General features: G+C 45.7%; 1 pseudogene across 1 annotated transcript in view; it reads left to right on the top strand.

Annotated features, from left to right (window-relative positions):
- Positions 1 to 15589, top strand: part of LOC108175751 (type 2 phosphatidylinositol 4,5-bisphosphate 4-phosphatase pseudogene) — a 79400-nt pseudogene extending 63811 nt beyond the window's left edge. The window contains exon 3 of the transcript XR_016226127.1: positions 14598 to 15589. The product of XR_016226127.1 is annotated as a type 2 phosphatidylinositol 4,5-bisphosphate 4-phosphatase pseudogene (transcript). The remainder of the gene's footprint in view (positions 1 to 14597) is intronic.
- Positions 15590 to 23584: the final 7995 nt, after the last annotated feature.

Here is a 23584-nt window from a genome sequence, read left to right on the forward strand (position 1 = left end):
AGAGTTACACAGAGAGAGAGGAGAGGCAGAGAGAGAGAGGTTTTCCATCGGATGGTTCACTCCCCAATTGGCCGCAACAGCCAGAGCTGCACTGATCTGAAGCCAGGAGCTTTTTCTGGGTCTCCCACACGGGTGCAGGGGCCCAAGGACTTGGGCCATCTTCTACTGCTTTCCCAGGCCATAGCAGAGAGCTGGAAGGGAAGTGGAGTAGCTGGGTCTCGAACCAGCACCCATATGGGATGCCAGCGCTTCAGGCCAGGGTGTTAACCCACTGTGCCACAGCGCCATCCCTGAGAGTTTTTGATTATTGCTGTTATACGTGGATGGCATTTTTCAGGGTAAAGTACTCTCAGTTCACTTTGTTTTCTTGAGCCCTTCCTTTGGGCTATACTCCAGTATCATGGCTTTTGTTATGGTGCTGGAAACGTCCAGGTCTGGCTGAAGGTTCTTCTCACGTGTGGGTCATGTTTTCCTGCATGAAGGCCTTTGGAATGCTTTCTTATCTTTGAAGTTCCATAGCTGGAACTGGGCCGGTGACTCCTCATGTATTTTTCTAGGTATGTACTATGCCCTTTGCATGCTGATTATATTCTTCTTTATCTCTGCATACTTTTCCAGTTTTTTTTCCAGATTATTTTATTTATTTGAAAGACAGAGTTATAGAGAGAAGTAAGAATAGAGAGAAAGGTCATCCACCTGCTGGTTCAAATGGCCGCAGTGGCTGGAGCTGAGCCGATCCGAAGCCAGGAGCCAGGAGCTTCTTCCAAGTCTCCCACGCAGGTGCAGGGGCCCATGCAGTTGGGGCATCTTCTGCTGCTTTCCCAGGTGCATTAATAGGGAACTGGATCAGAAGTAGAGCAGCCAGGACTTGAATCAACGCCATATGGTATGCTGGCATTGCAGGCCAGGGCTTTAACCTGTTACACAACAGCACTGGTTCCATCCAGCTTTTGTTGTTGTTGTTTTATTTTATTTTTTTAGGTTGTCTCCATCAGGGTCTCCAGTTGACAACCCAGTGGCGTATTGCTGTCTCCATTTAATTTCCATAGTTGTTAATGTGATCACTTTATTTTTTTATTCTCTGAATTCACTAAGACTACATCAAGCATTTCCTCTGGGTCAATTTTTTTAATAAAAGTTTTGAGATTTCTATATATATTATTCTTTTTGTTAAAAAAACGTATTAATCTGAAAGGCAGAGAGAGAGAGAGAGAAACTTCCATTCTCTGTTTCACTCCCCAGGTGACCAGAATGGCCAGGTCTAGGCCAGGCTGAAGCCAGGAGCCTGGAACTCTATCCAGGTCTCACACGTGAGTGGCATTTTCCACTGCCTCTCCAGATGCATTAATGGGAGCTGGATGGGAAACAGAGTAGTTGGAACTTGAACCTGTCACTCTGATATGGAATGCTGGTATTGCCATTGGTTGCTTAACCTGTTGTGCCATATGTTGTCTCAATTCTTTTGATTTTTGAGCAGGTTGGTTCTCTTTCTTGTTTCTGATCAATTAGACTTAAATGGTTTTTTGTTTTGTGTCTGCTCTTTGAGTTCTGTAATCTCCCTTTACTTATTCTGTGGTGTTGTGTCTGGTCCTTGCATACTAATTTCCTTATTAAAGCACCAAGTTCTTATGGGAGCACTTTCTTACAATCTGGGGCTACCTTTTCTTCTAAGTAGGGTTCTAAATGTTGTAGCATTTCCAGGATTGATCCTAGTCTCTATCTATAGTTTCTCTCTAGGTGATCTCTTTTATTCTATGACTTTACATGGGATAAATATGCTAATATTTGCCAAACTCATACCCTTCATCCATACCTATCTGTTGCACTCAACTTAAATCTCAACTTGACATTTCTACTTGATTATCTAATATATACCTCAAAATTAAAGTATTCTGTATGAAAATCTTGAGTTTTTTTTTTTCTTATGGGGAAGACCATCATACTTGAGGTAGAACCATTGATACAAAAGAAAATGTAAAGGCCAAGATCCAGGATAAGGAAGGAATTCCTTCTGATCAGCAAAGACTGATCTTTGCTGGCAAGCAATTGGAAGGTGGATGGACTTTATCTGACTACAACACTCAAAAGGAGCCCACTCTTCATCTTATGTGGAAATTTCGTGGTGGTGCCAAGAAAAGGAAGAAGAGGAGTTACACCACTCCCAAGAAGAACAAGCATACGAGAAAGAAGGTTAAGCTAACTAACTGTCCCGAAGTACCATAAGGGGGATGAGAATGACAAAATTAGTCACCTTTGTGGCAAGCCAGCCTCTTTGACAGCCATTATTGTAGGTAAACATTGTTTGACTTCCTGTCTCAACAAACCAGAAGACAAGTAATTGCCTATGAGGAGTTAATAATGTTACAGAAAACTGGGGTGGAAAAAACTCTTCGTTGAAAGACACCAGAGACAGTAGAGGATCCAGAGCGGTTTAGTAACTCCAGCAGGCTCGGCTGGAATCATTTCCTGAGAACTGAGCGACAATCCCAAGTTCCTTACCTTATTTATAGGTTCTCAGCATCATACCTTAACCGTTATAGCATTGGTGGGTTTAAATTGCAGCCTACGTGACTTAGGACCACACTTTCAGCGGTCGGTGTGTCCAGTGTGTTTATAAAAGAGATCCCAGGGGAAGATGTATAGGACATATTTATGGCTGGAGTTACAGATGCAGAATTTAGGACATCTTCCTTCCCTAGACAAGATAACCGAGCACAACTGCTTCACCAGATAATTGGGAGCAGTCACTTTTCAAGGTTAGTGTCGGGGGACCACTTTCCCTTCTTTGTCTCTGTTTGCAACTGTGCCTTAGTGGGTAGAACCATCGCCTGCAGTGCCGGCATCCCATTTGGGCACCTGTTCAAATCCCAGGTGCCACACTTCTTATCCAGCTCTCTGCTATGGCCTGGGAAAGCAGTAGAAGATGGCCCAGGTGATTGGGCCCCAGCACCCATGTGGGAGACCTGGAGGAAGCTCCTGGCTCCTGGCTTCCAATCAGCCAAGCTTCTGCCATTGTGGCCATTTGGGGAGTGAATCAGCAGATAGAAGACCTCTCTCTCTCTGCCTCTGCCTCTCTGTAACTCTGCCTTTCAAATAAATAAATAAATCTTTAAAAAATATAAAACGGAAAGAAAGTCTTCGTTTTTGTCCCCTGGCTCCCATCACTTCTATTAGAGTAGCAGCACGCTGCTCCCTGTTGTCTAAGCCAAAGGCCTTGCACTCACCTTTTCCCCACTCCTCGCATCCAGCTCACTGCCAAGTCCTTCATTTCTACTTTCCAAACATATCCTTGCATTCTGTACGTCTTTAGTCTCTACTCCAGCTGCGGTTCTTGCTTGGATTCCGCAAAGATTTCTTGCTACTTTGATTTCTTGCTCGACCTCCCTTTATTGCATTGTTGCCCCCACACCTATAATTTATTCTCTACTCGGAAACCAAGATGTGGTGCTTTTAAATTGTCTGCAAATTTTTCTTTTAAACATTTATTTATTTATTCAAGAGGTAGAGTTATAGAAAGAGAGAGGGAAAGACAGAGAGAGAGAGAGAGAGAGAGAAAGAAAGGTCTTCCATCTACTGGTTCACTCCCCAAATGGCTGTGATGGCCAGAGCTGGGCTTATCCAAAGCCATAAGCTTCTTCAGGTCTCCCACATGGGTGCAGGGGACCAAGCACTTGGGCCGTTAGTAGAGAGCTGGATTGGAAGAGGAGCAGCTGGGACACAAACCAGTATCCATATGGGATACTGGTGCTCCGAGCAGAAGCTTAACTTACTACAACACAGCACCAGCTCCTGAAAATACTTGGAAACTTCTGTCTTCGTGGGGTGTATCTAGTTCCCTTTCTATTTTTTTTTTTAAAGTTTTTTTTTTTTATTTTTTTTTTTTATTTTTGACAGGCAGAGTGGACAGTGAGAGAGAGAGACAGAGAGAGAAAGGTCTTCCTTTGCCGTTGGTTCACCCTCCAATGGCCGCCGCTGCAGCCGGCGCACCGCGCTGATCCGATGGCAGGAGCCAGGTGCTTTTCCTGGTCTCCCATGGGGTGCAGGGCCCAAGCACTTGGGCCATCCTCCACTGCACTCCCGGGACATAGCAGAGAGCTGGCCTGGAAGAAGTGCAACCGGGACAGAATCCGGCGCCCCAACCGGGACTAGAACCCGGTGTGCCGGCGCCACAAGGTGGAGGATTAGCCTATTGAGCCACGGCGCCGGCTTCCCTTTCTATTAAATATAAACTGAGTCATGTGCTTCCATGGATAGAATACGGTGGAAGTGTTGCCCTTGATTGGCTCTCCCTCTTGGGTTGGGTGCTCTTGAATCCCACTGGCCTTTCTGTGAGGGTGACCGGGTCACATGGGGAGGCTGTGGGGAGGTGTACACCAGACAGCCCCAGCTGAGTTCCAGGTCACAGCCTGAGCAAGGAAATCTTTGAGACGACTCCATCTCCAGTTAGAGTTTTATTGTTGTTGTTGCTTGTTTGTTTGCTTTTAAATTGTTATTTATCTGTTTAAAAAGCCGAGAGAGAGAGAGAGAGAGAGAGAGAGAGAGAGAGAGAGAATGAGCTGCTTCCCAACATTAGCTGATTCACTCATCCACTGGCCACAACAACCAGGGCTGGAGTAGGTCAAAGTCAGGAGCTGGGAATCCAATCCAGGTCTCCAATGAACTCAACTACATGAGCCATTATCTGCTCCCCATCAGGGTGCACACCAGCAGGAAGCTGGAATCAGGAGCAGAGCCCGTCTCACACCCAGGCCCTCTGATATGGGATGTGGGAATTCTAAGCTGTATCTTCACGGTTGGGACACATCTGCCCTCATACCCCTGCCAGTCACTGAAGGCAAGAGATCTTGAGCAAGAACCACCTAGTTGAGTCCAGTCAGCCTCCAGAATTGTGAGACTAGTGATACGTGACATTGTAGTTGTACAGCCCTAAGCTTAAGGTGGTTTATTCTATAGCAATAGGTATATGAAACACAAAGTAATATTTGAATGTTGTTATTATGCCACCTCTCCACTTGACAGCATTTAATGGCTTAAAATTGAGTTTAAAATAATACCAGGGGGCTGGCGCTGTGGCGTAGTGGGTGAAGCAGCCGCCTGCCGTGCTGGCATCCCATATGGATGCTGCTTTAAGTCCCAGCTGCTCCACTTCCCATCCAGCTCTCTGCTATGGCCTGGGAAAGCAGTAGAAGATGGCCCAAGTCCTTGGGTCCCTTCACCAGTGTGGGAGACCTGGAAAAAGCTCCTGGCTCCTGGCTTCAGATCGGTGCAGTTCCGGCTATTGCAGCCAACTAGGGAGTGAACCAGCAGATGGAAAACCTCTCTTTCTCTCTCTCTGCCTCTCCTCTCTCTGTGTAACTCTGACTTTCAAATAAATAAATAAATCTTTAACAAAAAAAATACCAGAAGTGGGTGTTTGGTGTAGTAGCTAATATGCCCCTTGGGATATCCATATCCCATATCATAGTGCCAAGATCTGAGCCCTGGCTTAAGCTTCTGATTCCAGCTTCCTACTATTGCAAACCTTGAGAGAGAGTGGTGATGGATCAAGTAGTTGTGTTCTTGCCATCCATGCAGGAGACCTGAATTGAGTTCCCAGCTCCTGGCTTTGGCCTGGCCTAGCTCTGGCCATTGTGGGTATTTGGGGGGTGAACTAGTAGATGGGAGATTTCTCTATCTCTGCCTGACTCTTTTTCTTGTCTTTCTGCTTCTCAAATAAATCAATAATTTTTAAAGAGACAGGAATCCTTTAAAATGCAAGAAACATCAAAACCAGATTCTATTTAAATCAACAACAGGAGTCACTGTGTACTTGCTCCCCATGTAGGACCTCTATCCTTTATGTGTTGTACTATGAGAATTAACGGTAAAACTAGTCTTCCAATAGTACTTTATACTTTGTGTGTCTGTGTAGGTGCAAACGGTTGAAATCTTTACTTAGTATAGAATTGATCTTCTGTATATAAAGCTAATTAAAAATGAATCTTAAGGAAGAATGGGATGGGAGAGGGAGTAGGAGATGGGATGGTTTGTGGGTGGGAGGGTGGTTATGGGGGGAAGAACCACCTAAAGCTGTACCTATGAAATTTATATTTATTAAATAAAAGCTTTCTTTTTTAAGATTTTTTTATTTATTTGAAAGACAGAGTTATAGAGAGAGTAGAGACAGAGAGAGAGGTCTTCCATCCAATGGTTCACTCCCCAGATGGCTGCAACGGCTGGAGCTGCACCGATCTGAAGCCAGGAGCCAGGAGCTTCTTCCAGGTCTCCCACATGGTGCAGAGACCCAAGGACTTGGGTCATCTCCGATTGTCTTCCCAGGCCATAGCAGAGAGCTGGATTGGAAGAGGAGCAGCTGGGACTAGAACCGGTGCCCATATGGTATGCCAGCACTTCAGGCCAGGGCTTTAACCCACTGTGCCACAGCGCCAGCTCCCAGTAAAAGCTTTCTATAAAAAACAAAGCAACAACAACAAAACAAACAAACAAAAAACAGATCCTAACATAATCTGGTCTGGCCTGTCACCTTCTACCCTTTTCCTCTTGCCCACCATTTTGCAAGCACAGGGGCTTCTTTTCTGCTCCCTTATCTCCAAGCGTTCAGGGCCTTTGCACATGCTCTTCCCTGCCTGAAATGGGCTTCCCATAGTTCTTGCCATGGCTAGATCTTTCCCATGTTTCATTCCTCAGCAGAGAATTCTGTGACGGGAGGCTCTCGTTCTCCTTCCTATCACATCAGCCTGCTTAGTGCCCTTGGAGCAGATGTTGCATTCAAAAATCAGCTTGTTAATTAATTGCTTATTTGTTTAATTTGTCTTCCTACCCAGGGAGAAAATGAGCTCCATTTAGCAGGAATCTTGGTTGTTCTCAGAGCCTAACTTGGCACATAGTACATACACAGGAAATATCTTTTTTAAAAAGATTTATTTATTTATTTGAAAGAGTTACAGAGAGAGAGAGAGAGAGATCTTCCATCTGCTGGTTCATTCCCCAGACGGCCGAATCAGCCGGGGCTGGGCCAGGCTGAAGCCAGGAGCCAGGAGCTTCATGTGGGTCTCGCACGTGTGGGTGGCAGGGGCCCAAGTACTTGGGCCATCTTCTGCTGGTTTTCTCAGACCATCAGTAGGGAGCTGGCTTGGAAGTGGAGCAGGCAGGACACAAACTGGCAGCCATACGGGATGCCGCGTTGCAGGTGGCAGCTTTATCCACTGCACCACAGGAAATACCTTTAGAGTGAATGTGGATCAAGGGAGGGAGATTTTGTGATTTGTCACCTTTACATTTCTACGTATGTTCCTACCTGACACTGAGATGTTTCTCAGTTGGCATCTATTTAAGAGGAAATTGAATCTGAACTAATTAGAAGAAAATGACACTTTTTTTGGGGTCATCACCACTCACTCATCAAGTTCAAGTGAATCAGTGGATGGAAGATCTCTTTCTTCCTTTTTTTTTTTTTAAGGTTTATTTATTTATTTGAAAGTCAGAGAGAGAAGGAGAGGCAGAGAGAGAGGTGTTCCATCTGCCAGTTCACTCCTCAAATGACCACAATGGCTGGAGCTGTGCTGATCCGAAGCCAGGAACCAGAAGCTTCTTCCAGGACTCCCACACAGGTGCAGGGGCCCAAGGACTTGGGCCATCTTCTACTGCTTTCCCAGGTCATAGCAGAGAGCTAGATCGGAAGTGGAGCAGCCAGGACTTGAACCAGTGCCCATATGGAATGCCAGTACTTCAGGCAGTGGCTTTGCCCACTACACCACAGCACCAGCCCCAGGAAGATCTCTTTCATCTCTTTCTCTCTGTCTGTCTTCTCCCATCTCTGTTACTTTGCCTTTCAAATATATAAATAACTACACGTTTAAGATTCCTTCTCCTAGAAGATAGGGGTAAACGCACTATAAGGCTGAGATCCCCAGTGTAATGTTTGGGTAAGTCTATGGAGAAAAATAAAGTAGAAGAAAACCAATGCAATGGGGGACTGTTTTAGATGCAGTGGTCAGGAAAGGCCTCTCTGAGCAGGACACTCAAGGAAACATCTGGATGAAGCGAGAGATGCAGCCGCATGAAGATTCGAGAATCTGCCAGCAGACAGAACAGCAAATGCAAAGCGTGTTTGAGAAGCAGTGGTGAAGCCCAGTGTAGCCAAGTGCAGAAAGGAGGCCGGAGATGAGGTCAGAGGGCAAACAGAGCCCAGACTGGAATGGGTTCCTGAGACCCCAGTGAGGTCTTTGTTGTTTATTCTGAGAGCTGTGAGGAGATATTGGCAGATTTGAGATAGGGAGTAACTTATCTGATTTTTGTTGAAAAGAACATTCCAGATGCTCATTGAGAGACTGGACGTGGAGTAGCAAGTGTGGGACTAGGACAACTGATGAGCCACTTCTACCTCAATGTCCTTTGATCACTCTAGGCCAAGTGTTGATCAGGGCCTTAGGAAAACAACAACAACACAAACAAACAAAAAAACCAGGGCTCAGGGCCAGCACTGTGGCGCAGTGGGTTAAAGCCCTGGCCTGAAGCACTGGCATCCCATATGGGTGCCAGTTCTAGTCCCAGCTGCTCCTCTTCCGATCCAGCTCTCTGCTATGGCCTGGGAAAGCAGTGGAAGATGGCCCAAGTCCTTGGGCCCCTATACCTGCGTGGGAGAGCTGGAAGAAGTTTCTGGCTCTTGGCTTCAGATCAACACAGCTCCGGCCATTGTGGTCATCTGGGGTGTGAACCATTGGATGGAGGTCCTCTCTCTCTGTCTCTACCTCTCTCTGCAGCTCTGTCTTTCAAATAAATAAAATAAATCTAAAGAAAAAAAAAAAAAAACAGAGCTCAGCCTCAGATCCCTTCACTCTGACCCTCCCTCTGTGGGCTCAGGGTTGGGAGGCTTCATGGAAAGTGTTGGGTCCTCCAGTCGACATCTTCATTCATTGCTTGGATCTGGAGATGGAGACCTGCCTCTCCTCGTGTGCCTGTTCCACCGGTTCCATAGGCAGCAGAGGATCTCTCAGTCCAGGAGAGCATGCTACCTGAGTTTGCACAGCCACAAGCCAGGGCCACAGGCTCTCAGGTGCTGTGTTATCTTGGTTCTGATCCCAAACAGCTGTTCGGCAGCAACAGACTCTAAAATAGCGAAAGTTCTCCCAAACACTTCTCTTCCCGTGTTTGGAAATGAAACCCACACTTGGAGAAGGAGCCAGCCAAGGGGAAAAGGAAGAGCCGAGAGAGCAGTCAGATTTGCTCGTATACGAAGCTCTAGATTGGTTTTATTTCCAGTAATACATCTAACTAAGAATTTTCTTTTCCAGTTTCTTTGAACTTTTTTTAAAGATTTATTTATTTATTTGAAAGGTAGAGTTGCAAAGAGAGAGCAAGGGAGAGACATAGAGGAAGAGAGATCTTCCACCTGATGGTTCACTCTCCAGATGACCACAATGACCAGGGCTGAATCAGACCAAAGTCAGGAGCCTGGGACTCCATCTGGGTCTCCTATGTGGGTGGCAGGGGCCCAAGCACTTGGGCCATCTTCCTGCTTTCCTAGGTGCATCAGCAGGGACCTAGATCAGAAGTGGAGCAGCCAGGACTCCGACCAGTGCTCATACTGGATGCATGTGTCACAGGTGGAGGATTAACCCATGGTGCCACAATGCTGGCCCCAAGCTCTGTCTTTTAAACAAGGAGATTGTACAAAACAGTTAACTTAGACACTGACTAATGTGATTCTGCACTTCCTTTTAACTGACCCCAGTATTTTTTTTTCCATGATTCTAAAAATGTTTAAGCATTTAATTGCCTTATAATCAAAACAGGACACACTTTTAAAGACAACAAAATACCGAGGCATCTTTTTCATTAACTTTGATCATTATTAACTTCCATAAACTGTGATCTCATTAGACCACGATGGAAATGATCCTTTGTAAGTCACTGGATTTTCTTAGACCAAAAAGCTATTCCTAACGTGTTTTGCTATATCTGGAAGTGGAAAACGTTTTTGCATTTCCACTTTGCTTAAGTTGCTCCCCAGTGTATTTAGTTAAACTTCATTCTGGTTCACCAGAACAAAGGCATCCCTTGGCTGCCTTGGTGAGAATGTTTGCATTGTCTGATTTCATTGTGTCCTATTTGCATGTGGAAAATTCCAGGGGTGGTGGGGAACAGATTGTACTAGCTCATGGCTTCCCTCCCTCATTAAATACTTGAGGAACAAGCATGATTTAGGAATAGAAGAGATAAGCCAAAATAGGGCCTGGAATCCTTCCTTGTGCTAAATATAGAATCGAAGGCGAGAAAAGGGGGAGCAAGAACTTGGATCAGACTCTCAACTTTTTTGGGGATTTCCCTTGATTCTACTCAAGTTCTGCTTCTGTTCCTCCCTCCCTCCTGCTCACTTCTTTTCTTGTATTAGGAAATCATAGAGAGTAAATATTAATTGTATTTCCAAGGGCAATTTTTAAATTACAAAGAGTCTAAAAAACATTTATGTCTCATAAAAATATCAGCTCCACTCTGAAATGTTGCCATTTGCCCCCTCTATTTTCTCCTTTTCCTGGTCTCTTAGCATGAAATTTCTTTTCTTTTCTTTTTTAAATATTTATTTATTTGAAAGTCAGAGTCACACAGAGAGAAAAGAGGCAGAGAGAGAGAGAGAAGTCTTCCATCTGCTGGTTCACTCCTCATATTGGGCCAGGCTGAAACCAGGAGCCAGGTGCTTCTTCCCAGTCTCCCACGTGGGTGCAGGGGCCCAAGGACTTTCCCAGGCCATAGCAGAGAGCTGGATCGGAAGTGGAGCAGCCAGGTCTCTAACCGGAGTCCATATGGTATGCCAGTGCTTCAGGCCAGAGCGTTAACCTGCTGCACCACAACACCCATCCCTTAAATGTAATTTCTTTTACTTCAAGAGTAAAGTAACTTCACCTCTGTTTGATGATCCTGGTCTCACTCTCACCATGTGCAAAAAATAAATTTTTTTTTCCTGCTACCTCCGACGGGGGAAGGAGCTTGAAGCTGGGCCAAGCCTTCCAAGCCTTTGCCCTCCATTGCAGAGTGGAGAGTCTCTCAGCTCAGAAGCTTGTGCTGCTCAAGGATTTGCACAAACACGGAGTTGAGACATACCACTTGCCTGAAGGGGTGCAAAAGGCAAAGGACAAGCTGGCTGTCCTCTGAGGTAGAGACACATCAGTGCTGTCTTAAGCTGTTCTAAAGGATCTTGGAGCATGCAGGCAGGACGCGCTCCTGGGAATTGTCCCTTGGCAGACCCCGGATGCTAACAGCTGACCTTGGAGCAGCGCTTCTCCGCCCAGGGAGGGACTTGAATCATCTCCTTAGTTCCAGTTTCCTCGTCTTTCAAACGAGGAGGGGAGAGCACATGTTCCCTGAGATCCTTTCATCAGGTCAGTTCTATGAGTTAGTGAGTGAGATTTATTTTCCAATAGGCCCGCACATCCAAAACCATACCTGGGTCCTGGAGGTAGACCTCCCGCCTATTCTTGGAATCTTGTCACTTGCCCAGAACTGGGCAGGAGTTTATGGCCAAGGGACCCTTCTGTCTCCCTCCCTCCCTTCTTTTCTCCTTCCTTCATTGATTTTTAATAATCCTAATTATCTTTTTCCTGAACATCTTGGGAGCTATATTTTCTCCTTTGAAGCTGGAGTCGATTTGTATCAAGTTGTTTTGAGCCAAGTCCTGTGAATGTGGTGAGAGGCCAAGCATGATGCCACAGCTTTGGCTAAGGCTATGTTTCCCATGCATGCTGTGAACTCTGAAATGCTGTCTGCCAGTCACCAGGCCACAGTTCACTCTCCTTGCCAAATTCAGAATTGGAAATGAAAAAAATGTCCTGAAGATCAAAGGAATAAAGCACTAGGGCCTTCCATTTTTTTTTTTTTTTTTAAGATTTAGTTATTTTATTTCAAAGGCATGGTTACAGAGAGGCAGAGGCAGACAGAGAGAGAGAGAGAGAGAGAGAGGTCTTCCATCCGCTGGTTCATTCCCTAGATGGTTGTAAAGGCCAGAGCTGAGCCGATCCAAAGCCAGGAGCCAGGAGCCTCCTCCGGGTCTCCCATGCGGGTGCAGGGGTCCAAAGACTTGGGCCATGTTCCACTGCTTTCCCAGGCCACAGCAGAGAGCTGGATCGGAAGTGGAGTAGCTGGAACCTGACCAGCATCCATATGGGGTGCCAGTACTGCAGGTGGCGGCTTCACTGACTACCTCACAGCGGCGCCCCCCCACCCCCACTTTCTTTTGATTCCTTTGTTTTCTTGGTCCTGGAATTTTTAACTGCTGACTTTGATGTCTGGTCTTTGTTGTACTAGACATTCTCATTACTTACTTTACAATGTACTCCTTAGAAAGATCTTGGTATTTTATATGTCCAAATACATGGACTAATAGTTACAGAAACATTCTTCATATTCCATATTACTTTTTAAATTAGGCCAAATATTTCTTTATTTTACTTGAAAGGCAGAGAAAGAGAGAAGGAAAGAGAAAAAGTTCCTTTATCTACTGGTTCACTGCCCAAATGGCTGCAATGGCTGGAACAGGGCCAGTCCAAAGCCAGGAGCCAGGAGCTTCCTCCGGGTCTCCCACATAGGTGCAGGGGCCCAAGCACTTGGGCCATTTCTGCTTTTCCCAGGCGCATTAGCAGGGAGCTGGATTGGAAGTGGCGCAGCTGGGACCATACTGGATGCCAGTGCTACAAGAGGAGACTCAGCCCCTAGAGTCACATTCTGTAGCCCACAAAACAGTCATTCACTTTTTCATTCTCATGAAATAAACAGGTTTAATTTACTGGCACAAGACTGGCTGGCTGTGCAGCAAGCTGCTGGTGTGAGCAGATTCAGGGTCGGGGGAGCAGTTCACCTGGGTTAGGAGGAAGCTCTGGGTCCTCAGTCACCCCTTCCTGGTCTGGCTGGGCTCTGACTCAGCACTTCCAGTTTGTTCTGATTATGTTTCCTGTGGTGAGCATTTACACATCCGGAATTTTTTCTTATTTCTGTTTTTTTTTTTTTTAAAAACGAACATTTTTATTTAAGGTATGCAAACTCCATACATTTCATAAATACAACTTTAGGAACATAGTGATTCTTCCCACCCTACCTGCCCTGCCCCCCACACTCCCACCCCCGCTTCCTCCTCCCACTCCTATTCCCATTCTTATTTCTTACCAAGATCTGTTGTCAATTACAAGAACATTTGAATTTGTACCCAAAAGGAGCCTAAGTCCAAGTCCTCCCTTCTTTTTTCCCTTTGACCACACTGAGGCTGAGACAGGTTGAGTGGCCCACCACTGCCAGAACCCTGAACTCCTTTCTCCGTATTTTGGGGACATCCCTAAATTGAGGTTACTTGACTGGGAAAGGAACATTAGGTCTCCCTTGGGATTGTGGGGAAGCCACCAGCACACCCTGAAGGGCTCAGCGTGGACATGTCACGCCACTGTCTCAATTTTCCAGAGTTGTCGGAGAGCAATAGTATCACCTTTATTTTCCTTATTTCTGTTTTTGTTTTCCCTTTTTTTCTTTTTCTGCCTCTTTTTTACTCTCACCCTGTCTCTTTCCTACATTGCTTGCCATAGGTAAAGACATTAGAGCGTTTAAAGAACAACAGATACATCCCAATGAAAACTTGAAACAAATCCCAGAGCTCTTTCCCTCTCAGCCTCAGTTCTTTTTCTTTTTTTAAATATTTATTTATTTATTTGAAAGTCAGAGTTACAAAGAGAGAGAACGAGAGGCAGAGAGAGAAAGAGAGGTCTTCCATCTGCTGGTTCACTCCCCAGTTGGCCCCAACGGCTGGAGCTGAGCTGATCCGAAGCCAGGAGCCAGGAGCTTTTTCTGGGTCTCCCACACGGGTGCAAGGGCCCAAGGACTTGGGCCATCTTCTACTGTTCTCCCAGGCCACAAAAGAGAGCTGGATCAGAAGTGGAGCAGCCGGGTCTTGAACTGGTGCCCATATGGAATGTGGGCACTGCAGGTGGTGGCTTTACCTGCTACACCACAGCACCAGCCCCAAACGCAGTTATTCCTTTAGCTACACATATGTGAATCTGTGTGTGATAAGGTGATACCATAGGCATCAATAGAATGGGTGCCGTTCCAAAAGGAATGACCAGAAGTGCTACCGTGGCAACCCTGGAAGAGTCTACAGTGTTACCCAGCATGCTCTTGGCGTTGTCAACAAGGTAAGGGCAAGCTTCTTGCTAAAGAAATTAGTGTGTGTACTGAGCATATTAAGTACTCTTAGGAGCTGAGACAGCTCCTGAAACTTCAGTATGAAGAAAAATGATCAGAAAGAGAAAGAAGGGTTGGGTGTTGGGGTGCAGCAGGTTAAGACTTCGCTTGGAACACCAGCATCTCAGACCAGAGTGCTGGTTCAAGTCCTAGCTACTCTGCTTCCAATCCAGCTCCCGGCTAACGTGCCTGGGAAAGCAGTGGATGAGTCCCTGCCACCCACATGGGAGACCCAAATGGAGTTCCTGGCTCCTGGCTTCAACCTGGCTGTTGCCAGGTTATGAACCAGTAGTTGGAAGACATCTCTGTCCCCAATCCGTCTCTGCCACTCTGCCTTACCTAAAAATACATAATCAGTTTTTTTTTTTTTTTTAAAGAACAGCCAGGAGCCGCCACCTCCACCTCTGCCTCCACCTCTGCTGTAACTTGGCTCAGCCTCTCTCTGGCCTGCCGCTGCTGCAGTCATGGCTGTGGACAGGGTGGACGAAGGCTCACCATTGCTATCAGCATTGTATTCAGGGAATGTCACTCCCCCAGTCCCACCATATTTGCAAGAAAGCAGCCCCAGCACGGAACTCCCACCTCCATATATGGCTGTTGCTAATCCAGATGCAGCGGTATTCCAGTAGTAAATTGCCGTACATGCCAGTCTCTCATCAATTTGGATGGCAAACTTCACCAGCCTGTGACTAAGGGCATGGTCTGCAATGAAGCCACGCCAATCAAAAACCCACCATCAGGGAAGAAATATGTTAGATGCCCTTGTAATTGTCTCCTCATTTGTAAGGACACATCTCGGCGAACAGGATGTCCAAGACCCAGCTGTAGACACATAATCACCCTTGGCCCAATAATGCTTACTTCTGAACAGCCAGCTCAACCTGCTCTGCCAACCCAACAAGAAGGTCCAAGGGTTGTGTGTGGACACTGTGGAAGCACATTCCTGTGGATGGAACTGAGGTTCAACACTCTGGCAAAATGCCCACACTGCAAAGCAATCTCCTCCGTGGACAGTGCACTTCCACGAAGACCCTGCTGTGCATACATTAGTGTTGGAATGATATGTATTTTCACTGGAGTTGGGTTAACTGTTGGCACCCAACACTTGGCTAGGCGATTTCGTGCAACCTATGTTTCTTGGGCAACTGCTTATCTTTTAGGTCTGATCTGTCTTATCTGAGCTTGTTATTGGGGAGTCATAAGACTCAGCTATCCAGAACACAGTTTTGCATAAGCTTGCTTAAGGTTCGGTGATAACAGGTGAGAGTGTCTAGTAGTTCTTGGTAAGCTACTCTGGACATCTTTAAATCATTTATCCTAATGGATTCCATTCTGGTTTATGTATAATAGTTTCAAGACTTTCAGAGTCTTATGAACAAATACTCATTGCATTCCATTATATGCAAATAGATTGTTTTGCTGCTAGGTTTTCAAACTTGGAATCATAAAGCTGTGTTTTTATGTTCTTTAAAATCTCTTGAAGATATTTTTGGATTTGTCACCAAACACTGCTTATAGTCTCATGCTTTCATTATTTTTCAGTTATTCCATTACTTGTTGATTTGTGAGCCTTTCCAAGAGCTGTTAATAAATGTTTCAACGGGTTCACATTTATACTTACACTTTAATTAAACATTATCAAAATTGCTTGCGGGGCTGGCGCTATGACATAACAGGTAAAGCTATATGGGCGCCAATTCGAGTTCCGGCTGCTCCACTTCCGATCCAGCTCTCTGCTATGACCTGGGAAAGCAGTAGAAGATGGCCCAAGGACTTGGGCCCCTGCACCCTCGTGGGAGACCTGGAAGAACCTCCTGGATCCTGGCTTCGGATCTATGCAGCTCCAGCCGTTGTGGCCAATTGGGGAGTGAACCAGCAGATGAAAGACCTCTCTCTGTCTCTTTATCTCTCTGTCTTTCTCTCTCTCTTTGCCTCTCCTCTCTGACTTTCAAATAAATAAATAAATCTTTAAAAAAAATTACTTGCTTTAAAATGTAAACAATGTGCATTTTTGCTTGAACTGCTTACAATAACTTTAACCTAAAATTATAGTGCCCTTATTCAGGAAATAAAAATTTGGGTGTACCTTCAAAGACTTGACACCTTTGTCAGAAAAACTTTCTGGATACTGCACGCTTGTTTTCTGTTGCTTGTAGAAAGATACAATATTTTGGTAGTAATTTAAAATACAGGAGTGAAAATATTTATTTGCCCACAGTTGGAGATGTTGAATAAATGTCTTTTCTCAAAGATCATAGAACTTTGTCTTTTATTTTTGTCTTTTTATTTACCAATTATAAAATATTTTGTCTAGATTTATGGGACTTAATGTAATATTAGCTATATGTATTCCTTCATAGAGAGAGGAAGCATTTCACGTAACATGTTTTATAATACTTCACCACTTAATAAAGGGTATATTTACACTGGGTTGTGCTCCTTTTCATTAGATCATGATAAATTTTTCCTACTGAGATAATTATGTACCACATATATGGGAAGGGAGCTTATGATATTTTACACTAACTAAAATGTTAATGTTAGAGGTACTTTACCAATCTTACCAAATATAAGTGATTAGATAATTACCTAATTTATTCAAGAAAATAGATCAGAGACAAAAAGCAACATAGTTTTTTTTTTTTAAAGATATATTTATTTATTTGAAAGTCAGAGTTACACAAAGAGAAGGAGAGGTAGAGAAAGAGAGGTCTTGCATCCGCTGGTCCATTCCCTAGATGGCCACAACAGCCGGAGCTGCACTGATCCAAAGCCAGGATCCAGGAGCTTCTTCTAGGTCTCCCACATGGGTGCAGGGGCCCAAGGCCTTGGGCCATCTTCTACTGTTCTCCCAGACCATAGCAAAGAGCTGGATCAGAAGTGGAGCTGCTGGGACTTGAACCAGCACCCACTACACCACAGAGCCGGCCCTGCAATATAGTTTTCTAAGAATTCAGTAGGATATGGAATCAGCTCTTCAACTGCCCAACTTTGCAGTTTTGAAAAATAAATTGCGGGGCTAGCACTGTGGCACAGTGGGTTAATGCCCTGGCCTGAAGCACCGGCATCCCATATGGGCGCAGATTCGAGACCCAGCTGTTCCACTTCCTGTCCAGCTCTCTGCTATGGCCTGGGAAAGCAATGGAGGACGGTCCAAGTCCTTGAGCCCCTGCACCCACAAGGAAGACCCAGAAGAAGCTCCTGGCTCCTGGCTTCGGATTGACACAGCTCCAGCCGTTGTGGCCAATTGGGGAGTGAACCAGTGGATGGAAGGCCTCTCTCTCTCTCTCTCTCTCTCTCTCTCTCCCCCTCTCTCTCTCTGCCTCTCCTCTCTTGGTGTAACTCTGGCTTTCAAATAAATAAATAAATAAATATTAAAAAAAATAAATTGCTTGATTCAGAAGTAATGTTCCGGGACTGGCTCTGTGGCATAGTGGGTAAAGCTGCTGCGTGCAGTGCCAGCATCCCATATGGGCACAGCTCAAGTCCCGGCTGCTCCACTTCTGATCCACTCTCTGCTGTGTCCTGGGAAAGCAGTAGAGATGGTCCAAGTCCTTCTTCCTGGGTACCCACGTGGGAGACCTGGAAAAAACTCCTGGCTCCTGGCTCCTGGCTTTGGATTGGCCCAGCTCCAGCCGTTGCGGCCATCTGGGGACTGAATCAGCAGATGGAAGATTTCTCTCTCTGTCTCTCTCTCTCTCTGCCTCTGCTTCTCTGTAACTCTGCCTTTCAAATAAATAATAAATAAATCTTAAAAAAAAAAAACAGCCAAAAAGAAAGATACCTGGTTCAACTGAAGCACCAGCTTGCTCCATCCAAAGAAACTCACTCTATAAGAAAAAGTGGAAAGAAGTCTAAGCTCCAGAACCTATTCTTCATGAATTCATGGCAAATAAGTGTTTAAAAAAAAAAAAAAAAGAAAAGAAAGGCTGGCGCTGCGGCTCAATAGGCTAATCCTCCGCCTGCGGTGCTGGCACCCCGGGTTCTAGTCCCGGTCGGGGCGCTGTCCCGGTTGCTCCTCTTCCAGTCCAGCTCTTTGCTGTGGCCCGGGAGTGCAGTGGAGGATGGCCCAAGTGCTTGGGCCCTGCACCCGCATAGTAGACCAGGAAGAAGCACCTGGCTCCTGGCTTTGGATCAGCGCGGTGTGCCAGACGCAGCGCACCAGCCGCGGTGGCCGTTGGGGGGATGAACCAACGGAAAAGGAAGACCTCTCTCTCAGTTTCTCTCTCTCTCACTGTCCACTCTGCCTGTCAAAAAAATTCCTAAAATTAAAAAAAAGTAATGCATACCCCAATGCCCCTGGTTATTACCTCCAACTGCTATTGTAAGCTCTTTCTTTTCCTCTCGTAGGGAGCCTTCAAAGTGGTAGGACTGGCAGGTTTGCGTCCACTGGGTGCCAACCATGCTCTTCCCTCTGTTCTGGCTTCCTTGGGTGGTGCCCACCACCTCTGGGCAGGCCTCACCCCCGTGGAGCTTGCTGCATCCTTGTAGATGCTGCATCCCTGCTGAGGTCCCTGTGTGGTGAGGTCTCTCGAGTTAAACAATGTTCAGCGTGCTGCGACTGGTCAGGCCCCCATGGGCAAACGTGTCACAGTAAACTCTGGTTAACTCAAGAAGAAAAGGAATTTCTGGAAAGGATATCCAATAGTGTGGAACTTCTGGACGGTCTGATGACAGGCTCTACAGCTGGCACAAAGGCTCGGGTCCCATCTGGGAGCTGTTCTGAAGTGGCCCTGCTGCCCTGGCTGTCTTCACCAATGGCAGACACTGCCCCTGGCACCAGGACACGTCCAGAAACTAGATGTAGATACCATGCAGGTTCACCTACTGTCCCTGACCCAAGATCTCTGGGTCTCCCCACATTTGCATTTAGGAAAGTTCATTACAAAAAGGAATAAAAAGATAAGTGTATTTTGTTGTAAAAACGTTTGAAATCCATGCATAAATTTTTTTTTCACAATAAGCATTTTCTGTGACCTTTTTGAAGACCTCTCACGTGTATGGATTCCAACATTTTTTTGCACCAAAATAAACTTATCTGTTAACTTCCACTTTTTTTCCCCACAAACTATTTTTTTTGGCTGCTGCTAAGATAGATAGATAGATAGATAGATTTATTTATTTATTTATAAAGCAGTGTGACAGAGAGAGAGAGAGAGAGAGAGAGAAGGGAACAGAGAAAGACCTTCCATCTCCCAGTTCATTCCCCAAATGGCTCCAATGGCCAGGGCTGGGCCAGGCTGAAGCCAGGAGCCTGGAGCTCCATCCTGGTCTCCCACGTGGATGGCTGGGAACCAGGGACTCAGGTGATCTTCCATGGATTTCCCAGGTGCATTAGCAGGAGGCTGGATCAGAAGTGGAACAGCTGGGACTCAAAGCTTCTGCTTAACTCACTGTGTCACCAGGCATAGCCCCTCCAAAATTGAAGTACCCTTGCATTTGGTGTTTCCATCTCTTTCACTGGGAGGTGGGAGCTTGCTTGAACAGGAGAGGTTTAGATCCTGTGCAACTATAGGAGAGTAGGATGTCCACTTGCAGCGGGGCTGGATTCCCGGGTTTTCTTGATATATAGAGTGCCCCAGGTCTCTCTGAGCCTGAAGACTCTCTGCTGAATCCATGGGCACCTCCTGAATGGGGAAATGGCTGAAGGGTTCTGGTAGGTGTGGCAGGGTATCCTGGATGGAGGGTGGGGTATTACAGCAGCTGGGACTTAAATGTGTTCAGTGCCTGAACATAAGTGGCTCCCTTTCTCCTAAGTAGTCACCGGCTTCTTCTGACAGACAGGGGGCCCTGGGGAAAGCCAACCTTGCTTTTCTGTTTTTGTTTTTTGAAGTTTGTTTATTTAAAAGAGAAAGAGAGAGAGAGAGAGAGAGAGAGAGAGAGAGATCTTGCATTTGCTAGTTCTCTCCTCAAATGCCTGCAACAGCCAGGACTGGGCCAGATCAGAGCCAGGAACTCCATCTAGATATCCATGTTGGGGGCAGAGACCCAAGTACTTAAGCCATCATCTGCTGCCTCCCCAGGTGCACATTGGCAAGAAGCTGACTCAGAGGTGGAGGTGGGACTTGAACCCAGGCACTCCAATATGGGATCTGGGTATCTCAAGCGACAGCTTAACCTAGTGCTCCATAATGCCTGCTATGCCAACTCCACTTCTGTTCACAATTTAGAAATACATGAATTTGAAGGAAGGATTTGAGACACACCAGAAAAAAATCAGACTGAGGACTTTACTGTAATCCTAATGGCAACTGGCACAGTAGGCAGATGTTTAGAAAGCACCCGAGTGAGGTGGGGAGCAGCAGGGGTCCAAGAGGAACAGTATGGGGGCCTGATATCAGCACCTATCCTGAGAGTGTCTTTGTTCCATAGGGAAAAACTGTCACGCGTGGGGGTTGCATGTATGGTTTTACTATCACCCCTCAGTTTGGGGGACAGACAACAGTCCCCAACTCTCCATAGCCTAGCACAGTGCTGAGAGGGGGAGGGGGCAGGCATATTATTGTTGGATTGTTTTATTTACTTTGCATGAATATTGGTGTCAGGGGGAATCCGTGGAGGTGGATTGACAGCAGAATATGCGGTCAGGCCAGCTCAGAAGTGGATCCTCTCGGGGCAACGTTGGGGATGTCTGCTGGAGTTTTGGGTGGATAGCAATCCGTATGCTGCATGGAGGCAGAGGCGGGGTTCTGCAGCCAGTCTGTATGGAGGATGTAGGGTTTGGTGCCTGGTTTTGAGTCCCACCTCTGCTTCTGATCCAGCTTCTTGATAGCCACTGGCCACATACCATTCTAGTGCTTTCCGTGTCGCTATTCACCTAGCTCTCACTGTGATCCTGTTAGGCACATGTCATTATCCTCCTTTTACATATGAGAGACTAAGGCTTAACACAGGTTATATAGCTGATTATATTTACCAAAGATGCAGCCACAATGTCTATTACCCTCCTTGCTATTCTATAATGTGACCTTGATCCCCCTGCTGCTGAGAGAAGGGGTACAGACGGGGAATAGAATGGATCCCTGTTCCCCACCTCTTGAATCTGGCCAGGCTTCTGGCTCTCGCAACCAATAGAACACAGCAGAATTGAGGCAATGTGTCTCCCAAAGGCTAGGTCAGAGAAGGGGTGCAGTTTTCACTTTGTTTATTGGAATAACAACCCTGAACTACTTGGGGGAGCAGTCCCTGAGGAAGCCCAAACTAATCTACATGGAGAGGTTCTGAAGCCAAGAGAGAGAAATACTGCACCATCCCATCTGCTCCAGGCCCTGCTGTTGCAGTTCCAAACACTGAGGCAGCCCCCAACTCACAGCTATGTGCAAGACAAGATGATTGCTTTAAGCCTCTAACTTGGGGATAATTTGCAATGTAGCAATAGCTGAGTAACAAGTGTGAGTTAACAGCAGAGCTGAGGTGTGAGTACTGAGGCTGGTGAGCAACAAAGTAATCAACAGACATACCTGCAGTGGTGTTTTGTTTTGTTTTGTTTTGAGATTTCCAGTGCACCTAGTTTTTGTGCTGTCGTAACAAGGCACCTGAGCCTGGGTAATTTATAGAGAATTGTACTTCCCACAGTTCTGGAGATTGGAAAGTTCTAGAATGTTCCTTGTCTGGTGAGGCTGCTCTCCCATGTCTTGTGCTATATCCTGAGTAGGGGAGGAGCACTGTGACTCACTTGGTGGAGGGGCCGGAGGGGGATAGGGAGTCAAAACTCTCCCTGGAAAATCCTTTTTAAATATCATTATAATGACAGTCTGTGAGGGTGGAGTTCTAAGGACCTAAGAGTTTACTCCCCAAAGGACTCACTTCCAACACCGTTGCATTAGGGATTGAGTTTGGGCCGCCGATTCTTGCACAATCAAAATTCAGGTATAATCTTAATGTCACTTTGTTTATATCTGCAGTTTAATGAGGTCTAGGATATTTAAATGACACAGCAAAGCCAAACCTTTTCCTTTAAAAAAGATACCTGACTTTTTCCTAGTATACAAAGGGCAATAAACTCACAAGTGGCTCTCAGAGACTCACCTTGGAGGAAAGGGGGTGGTTAAATGTAGATCTCTGAGTGCAGCCCAGCTCTCTGGATCTGCATCTCTGTGGATAGGAGCAGGAATCTGAATTTTTCACAACTCTCCAAATGATTCTTAAGCACATTAAAATTTGAGAAAAGCTCCTCTGTGGCCAACATCATTTTAAACTGGAGAAATATTGAAGATAGGGCTTACAAATTACCCCGCCCAGGAAAATCAACACACTCACCAACCCTTCAGTGTTACTATCTGAATTTGCGCAATTATAAGGATCACCTGCAGGACTTTTGCAAAAAAATACATATTTCTAGGCTTCTCCTCTGATGGCAATCAGGCAGGAAGCAAAGCCCAAGAATCTGCATTTTAAGTCAGTTGCTAAATGTTTCAAGAAACCCGGGCCAGCATTGTGGTGCAGCAGGTTAAGCCTCTCTGTTTGTGACCACAGTATCCCAAAATGGAGGGCCAGTTCAAGTCTTGGCTGCTCTGCTTCTGATCCAGCTCTGTGCTAATGTGCCTGGGAAAGTAACAAGTGATGGCTCAAACACATGGGCCCCTGCCACCTTTGTAGGAGACCCAATTGTAGTTCAGAGATCCTGATTGGAGCCTGGCCCAGCACTGGCTATGGCAGTCATTTGGGGAGTAAACCATCAGATGGAAGATCTCTCTCTCTGTCACTCTGCCATTCAAATAATAGTAATAATAATAATGAAAGTTCTCCATTACTGCATCAATTTATGGATTTCATGGACTTATTGGAATATGGATTAGTTAAATTTTGGATAGCATTTACCCGATATGATAATTTTAGTTTTTGAAGAGCAGTTTATTTTAAGCCTTTGCTTCTGGAAGAGTTTAATTTCACCCAATGCTATATTTTTCTTTCACCATAGAGACAGGGATTAAGGTAACAATAACTAGCATTTATCAGATGCTTCTATGTGCCAGGATTTTAATCCTCCTCTCTCTCTGAGGCAGGTACCAGATGAAGATACTTAGGCAAAGGGTGCTTGAACATCTGGGCAGGCATGCACCACTCGAAAAGTGGCAGAGCTGGGCTTCCAACGCATGCCCTTAACCCAGCACAGTCCTGCCCTCTGCACTTACTCCAGACCAGGGACTCTGATGCTCAAAATTTGTCTTTGTTCAATATGCTTTTGAGAAAATAATTCTTATGTAAGACAGAAGAGTTTCTCTGTGCTGTTTGCAACTCATCAAGGGACACTGTTCTCAACACAGAGAAATCTGTCCTCAAAAAACATTGGACCAACAAGACTCATGAAATCTGGAAACATCTCCAACTGAAGTATAAAAGAAGGCAACGCCTTTTGTTAATT

The sequence above is a fragment of the Oryctolagus cuniculus genome, chromosome 19 (assembly GCF_051225735.1).
Source record: "Oryctolagus cuniculus isolate XC-2025 breed Fujian yellow rabbit chromosome 19, ASM5122573v1, whole genome shotgun sequence".
Taxonomy (NCBI): Eukaryota; Metazoa; Chordata; class Mammalia; order Lagomorpha; family Leporidae; genus Oryctolagus; species Oryctolagus cuniculus.